The following is a 6,806-nucleotide window of genomic DNA, read 5'->3' on the forward strand; positions in this document are numbered from 1 at the left end:
CAGATTTCTCTACTGTAAAGTTGCTTTCTTTCCTTTTCCATACTTCATTCCTTGAAAGCATGTCACAGGGCTCAGTCCACACCCAGAGGGAAAGACATTAAGCTCCTCTTCCTAAAGAGGGTAGTACCTGCGTATAATGTTTAGAATTGTTCTGTAAGAAAGATTTCCTCTCCCCCATTGATTGATTGAATGATTGATATCAGTATGGATGCATGGACATTTATTTATTTATTTTTTGTTTTACTTTTTATTGGTGGAGCGTATTACCTTGCAAAAGGGCTCAGGAGAGGGGAAAGATCACTGCAGCAAGAGTGAAGGAACATGAGTTCTAGTCTTGCCTGCACTGCTATGTGATTTGGACAAGGTGCTCTGCCTCTCTGGACCATTTCCTCATGTATCAAATCAGATAGCTGATAATAATAATCTAGAAGTCATCATTACTTGGGTCCTTTGTATGACTAGATTCTGAGTGAAGTGTATCACATAAATGATGCATTTTTACTGTCTCAATAGCTGTTTCTTTGGAGAATCCTAGTGTCAATAACATTATATTAAATTTTAGATCTTTTGTGTATCTGAAAGTGATTCTTGCCACACTTTTACACATTTGCAGACATCAGACTCTTGATAAAGAACAGTGAGATAAGTATCAGTTAGGATTAAGTGTTGCTGCATGTAACAGAAATCCCAAAGTAAAATAAAAGTAGTCAGGAAGTCAGCAATGCGTGGCTGGTATGAAAGTTCTGGGAATTCATCCACGACCCAGGCTCTTTCTATGTTTATGCTCTGGTACACAAAGCCTCCATCCTCCAGGTCACCATACGATCCAAGAAGACTCCTGGAGCTCCAACCATCACAGCTCCACTGGAAGCAGGAGCAAGAGAAAGGGAGGAAGGGCCAAAAAGAGTGTAGTTTAGCTGACTCAGCTCCTTTTATGGAATGCCCATAATTCCCTTCTGTTTTGCACATCACGGGCCAGAATTCAGTCAAGTGGTCACACCTAGCTGCCAGGCAGAATTTGGAAAATGAAATCTTTCACATTGCTACCCTGAACAAAATACAGGTTCCGTTCCTAAGGAAGAAGAGGGGAAGAAACACTGGCTGGCAGATGGGAGTCTCTTTATACTCCTAGATGCCTATGTGCAAAAAACTCTCAGTATAATCAGAGACCCAGTTGACCATTTTGCAGACATTATTAATGTAGCTATTTTTTAAGTTTTTAATTTATTGAAACTAAAAAAAGACCCTCAGAATTATTTATTTTATTCTTCGGTTATAATTAAGTACAATGTTTTTTGTTCCTTGTATTGTTCTAGCTTTGACCAGCTCTTTCAGATTGGCTCCAATTTTCTTCCAGCTTTAGTGAGGTTTAGCTGACCAATAAAATTGTAATATATTTAAAATCCACAACATGATGATGTGATATACATACACATTTTGAAATTATTCCCACCATCAAGTTAATTAACACATGCATCACCTCACATAGTTACCTATTTATTTTTGATGAGAACACTTAAGACCTACTGTCTTAACAAATTTCATTTATTAATATATGTATAGTGTTATCAACTATAGTCACCATGCCATAAATTAGATCCTTACAACTTATTCATCTTACCAACTGAACGTTTGTGCTCTTTTACCAACCTCCCCACATTTCCCCCTCCTTTCAGCCCCTGGTAACCACCAAGCTACTCTCTGTTTCTATGAGTTTGACTTTTTTGTTTTCCTTCTAGATTTTACATATAAGTGATACCATGCAGTATTTGTCTTTCTCTATCTGGCTCGTGTGTTTTTTTATTTATCTTTTTTTATCTTCTGGCACTGCAAGAAGCTCCAAGCTTCTTATCTTCTATTTTCCATGCTCAGCCCTATAATCAATCATTTCTCCAAGGAGCCTCCATTCCTTTAACTAAAGAATTGTATTTAATGACCAAGATCTGGGCATTGAGTGTGCTTTTTGCCAGTATGGTATTACTAATTCTAGGCCCTCCCGTGAGAGCTAAGAAATACATGTATTTTTAAGGATTCTAATACATATTGCCAAATTGTTCTCTAACTGGTTTTTCTAGTTTACATTATATCAGTAATGTACAATAGAGCAAGTTTTCCCATCTTTGTCAAAAAGAATCTTTGTGATTTATGTTATTTTAACTTAACCAATTTGCTGAATTAAAAAAATAAAAGGTATATCCAGAACATTTTTATTATGGTACCAATTAAATATTTTCCATATATTTACTGGGTATTTTACTTTTTACTTTCACAAACTTTTTCTTTGTGAAATTTGCTCATTCATTTTTCTATACTGGTCACTTTCTTACTATAGTAAAAGAAACTATTTAAACTTATGCTATTCAAATATTAAGATGACAGAAAATGAACATACTAATAGCCATGTCTAATAAATCTCATGGCTTAATTATATTTAGGGAATGAAAGAACAGCCATTTAGTTATCTTTCTGACCTGAAGCTCACCTGAAAAGACAATTTTTAGAACAAACTCCAGAGCAGAATAAAATATGGAGACATCTCAGGTTGACCTCCCATTGCACTGGTAGCTGACAGCAATCGCTAACGTCCTATGAATTTGTATGAAGTATGGGGCGATTGTAAATTCTTCTCTCCTCTTGAAGAAAATTCATAATTTAGTTGTGCCTATGGCCTGATTTCAAGGATTGGCAAGCTGTTCCTTCCTCTGAATCTACATGGGGCACATTAATATTGCTATAGCTGCAAAACAAAGTTAAGACGGAGTTTGAAATTTTAAAATATGGTACAGAGGATTATAATTAGGACACTACATTTCATATATATTATAGTTACTTTGGTATAAGATATTCAAAGGCAGTTATGCAATTTAACATGGGCTTCAAAAAAGAAGGGACAAGACTAGGTCCAGTGCCTACAACAGGGTTATAAGGGCCTCAAGCCTTGAAACATTGGCAATATCTTCCCTTCTCATTTACTTTTTCTACCATTCCTTGCTCCAATCTGAGCTAATTGCTGTCCCTTGACCATGCCAGCCGTGCCTCTGCCTTCGAGCATTTGTACACGCTGTTCCCTCTGCTGGGACCATTCTTTCTCCCTGTAGTCACATGGCTCCCTCCCTTCTCTTACAAGTCTGCTCAACTGTTACCTTCTCAATAAGAACTTCCTGACCATGATGTTAAAAATGACAATCCCTCACTCTCAAATCTCTTTATTAGTTAAGATAATGTTTGCAGCTCTAATAAGTAAAACCCTAAATCTCAATGGCTTACCTCAACAAAAGTTTTATTCACTTGAAAGTCCAAATGGTGAATTGATGGGAAGGGATGGTGGATCTTTTCCACACAGTCATCCAGGGAGACTCTGCTTGCGTTAGCCTGTCAATTCTAAGCATGTTCTAGAAATCAATAAAGAAAGTGATAGTCAAAGCAGGCTCTTTTTATGTGCTGAGAGAATTCATTCAGCATCAGTCTAGCCACGTTCATTATCCTGAAGTCAGTCACATGCATGTATGAGGGGCACTGAGAGGGGTGGCCTAGCTGTGTGCACAGGAGGAAAAGCAAACCTGTCTGATGAACAACTAAGTAGTCTCTTCCACACACACAGTAGGCACTGTTAAACATCTGTTGATGGAATAAATAAATAAATACAGCAGGACTGTGGGTACTTTATTCCATTCAAGTTAAGAGGGGTTTTGAGGGATTCAATGAAGGATTAACATGATCACAGATGGTTTCAAGAGATTTGTATTTAAGTGAGGAAATAACATGTGCTCACTTGAAAAATGAGCATACAAAGCAATAGATAAGAAACAAATAGCTCCGATAACCAGGACTTTAGGAGTCCAGAGGAAGGACTCAGCTCTGAGTACTGAGTCAGGGAAGGTTTTGAGGGAGGTAGGACTCTATCAAGTTGAGACTTTAAAGAAAGGTGAGAATTTCAGCAAGTGGAGAGGGAGGAAAGAATAAGTCAGGTAAGGAGAACACGAAGAACAAGGAGGAGGACGTGGGGACACGTGGGGTGGACCTCCTTCCACATTTCAGGTGAAGAAGCATATTGATCAAGACAGGCTACATTATCTTATGGTAAAACAACACGAACATCTGAGTTTTAGATCAACTAAGATTTGTCCCTCGCTCAGTTTACATATCATTGAGGATCAGCGGGGCCCTCTTTTCTGTTTGCCAGTGTCTGCATCCGAGGCCCAGTTTGATAGATTAGTCACTCTTGGGAACAGTGTTGGTAATTGTGGCTAAAGAAAACACAAAGCTCTGGAGGTCTTAGTTTACCTGTTAACTGTTCTGCTTGAAAACGACGTATTCACTTCCACTTAAACTCATCACCTAGAACTAGTCATGTGGCCTGTTCCCAAATGGGAAGAACCTGGATATTTGTCAAACACTAAAGACCATCACAAAGGGCTGTGGAGAATGAAGAGAGATTGGAGAGGCCAGCATTGTCTTCAGTATGTACAAATACCACCCTTGGACAGAAATTAATTCAAACTGCAAAATTCTGATAGAGTAAATTTTAACTTTACACCCACCCAGATCACTTTTAAATTCTCCATCTGTGTCTGACTCCCCACTACAAATCTCCACTCAGATATTTGTGGTTGTTTGTTTCATTTATCATTTTATTATTCAACAAATATTTGCATACCCATCAGGGGAGGTGCTGGGGACACAGTGGTGAATTAAGCAGTGATAGTCCCTGGCTTGACCGAATGTGACAAACTGCAGGGAATTGTGTGGGCAAAAAAAGGCTCTGATGAAAAAAACAAGAATCATTAGAGGCACGGCCTCGTTGCTTACCTTGCATGGTGGCCACAGAAGGTGAACCCTCCATCTATCAGGCAGGGAAGCATCTTACTTTATTTCTTCCACATTCTCCAGGGCTCCAAGCATGATGCTAGACACACACTAGATGTTATCTTGATCACTGTTCCTCTTCACCCTTATTTCTTCTCCTGTGAGTATCTCTCTCTCCCGTCATCTCCACCTCTCTCATTCTCTTTACTTGGCAATGACAGCACCATCTCAAATTAAATTATTTTTAGTGGAAACTACTAACCATATTTATAAAAGAAAAAAGCTGGCAAAGAATACTGTTTCAGCCTTTTCATTTCTTGAGTAAGCAGAGGTGATGGATTTACTTAGAAAAGCAAATGCCAAAGATAAATTTGATGGACAATAAATGTTCTTAGCAAAGGTGGGTGGGTTGATCTGTCAAACACAGATCTCCCACTGACTTGCCCTCATTCTATAGTTAAGTGCAGAGTGAGCCATTTACCCAGTGTTAGAAGAGTGACTTTTTTAAAAATCGTGACTTGAATTTAGAAATAAGTTTGCATGGAGAGAAAAAGAACTTGAGCCCTATCTCCTTTATTTAAAAAGAACAAAAAGCTACATAGAGTTCTTTTTAAAAATTTAGTGGTAAAACTGGACCTGGCACACAATAGACAATATTATTTGTTGCTCTGAATTTAATTATGTTCTCTTTTTACCCCTATAAGAAATATTCTGACTTTGAAAATGGCTTTTGGAAAAAGGACCTGAGATTTAATCACAGAAAATGTGACATAGTTCCCCCCACCTCAATATTTGGTAAGAACTCTATTGCTGTCCTTTATTGAAGTCTTTTGAAGTCTAATCTTATGAAATTTGTATTCTGAATTTTAGCCCAAGAGGTTTAGAAAATTACAAACCGAACTCTGAAGTTTTCTAAGATTCAAATTCATTTTCAAATAATGCTATGAGTCAGCAACCTTAAGACTGTTATGTTGGATTACTAGCACATATATTTTGGTATTAAGATTGCTCTACTTCTAGGGCACCAATGCTCCACTATGATGAGCAAATCAAGGGAAAAAAATGATTCTAAAAAAGACAAAACTGCACCGCTTTCTAAATGAAGACAATTCAGTGAAGCTTACTTTACATAGCCACCCACATTTTAAAAATAAATCAGAGCATAAATAGAAAAATAGATAATAAAGCATAGATCAACACTTTTGCTTAGGTTTCAACAAGAAATAAGGACTTGGGTTGTTTAAGCGACATACATATATCCCTAAAAAGCCCACAGCAAGATCATCTGTAATCTCCTCCCTCGTAGGCAGAGATGTTTTGTCCAACACGGTTGTCTCAGCTTCCTTTATTTCCACAAAGGTTTTCTGAGCACTGAGGACTGGAGATTGGATATATCCAGCAGCTGGCATTCTTAGAAGCAGGTGCCATGAAAGAAGAGATGGACTATAAGGAAAGGTCATGAAATGCAGGAGGAATACAGAGACAGGAGAAGAAAGGATGAAACTTAGTGATGGAAAACGACAGAGACAAAGGATTGGAGAGGATGTGATGAGGGCCTAGTGCTGCGGAAGGGAGGGCACGTTAGAAAGTCAGGAGGACGGGCACAGATTGTATTAGACTATGAGTATCAGTGAACAACTTAAAAGGTAACGAGAGCTGGGTAGCATGAGTAGCAAGGCACGAGTGGAAGAGAAGGCCATCGCTGATGGGGAGGTTGAAGAACTTTGAGGATGGGATGTCCTGTCTGTGTCGTCCACATGGCTGGCAACACGAGGAGTCGCTATGGAGCACAGAACTGGGCGCCTGTGGACCTGGTATGGAATTCCTCAGTGGGCAAGGAGAATGTGTCTGGACAGTGAAAGTAATGGGTGGGCAGTGAGCCCCAGAGCTGGAGCACTGCTTCTGAACCCTGCCTGCCTCAGGCACACTTCAAAATGTAATAACACTTATTGAAAAATTGCCACAAGCTAGACACTCTTTTAAGAGCTTTCTATTCATTT

At 38.7% G+C, this 6,806-nt stretch overlaps 1 long non-coding RNA gene across 1 annotated transcript; it reads right to left on the reverse strand.

The window, feature by feature from the left end:
• Positions 1-449: 449 nt before the first annotated feature.
• Positions 450-5,050, reverse strand: LOC141571301 (uncharacterized). Its single transcript, XR_012496063.1, has 3 exons — positions 4,810-5,050; positions 3,268-3,392; positions 450-864 (listed from the first exon to the last, which is right to left on the reverse strand). It is a non-coding gene; the product is annotated as an uncharacterized LOC141571301 (long non-coding RNA).
• Positions 5,051-6,806: the final 1,756 nt, after the last annotated feature.

Source organism: Rhinolophus sinicus, linkage group LG04, assembly GCF_036562045.2.
Source record: "Rhinolophus sinicus isolate RSC01 linkage group LG04, ASM3656204v1, whole genome shotgun sequence".
Lineage (NCBI taxonomy): Eukaryota > Metazoa > Chordata > Mammalia > Chiroptera > Rhinolophidae > Rhinolophus > Rhinolophus sinicus.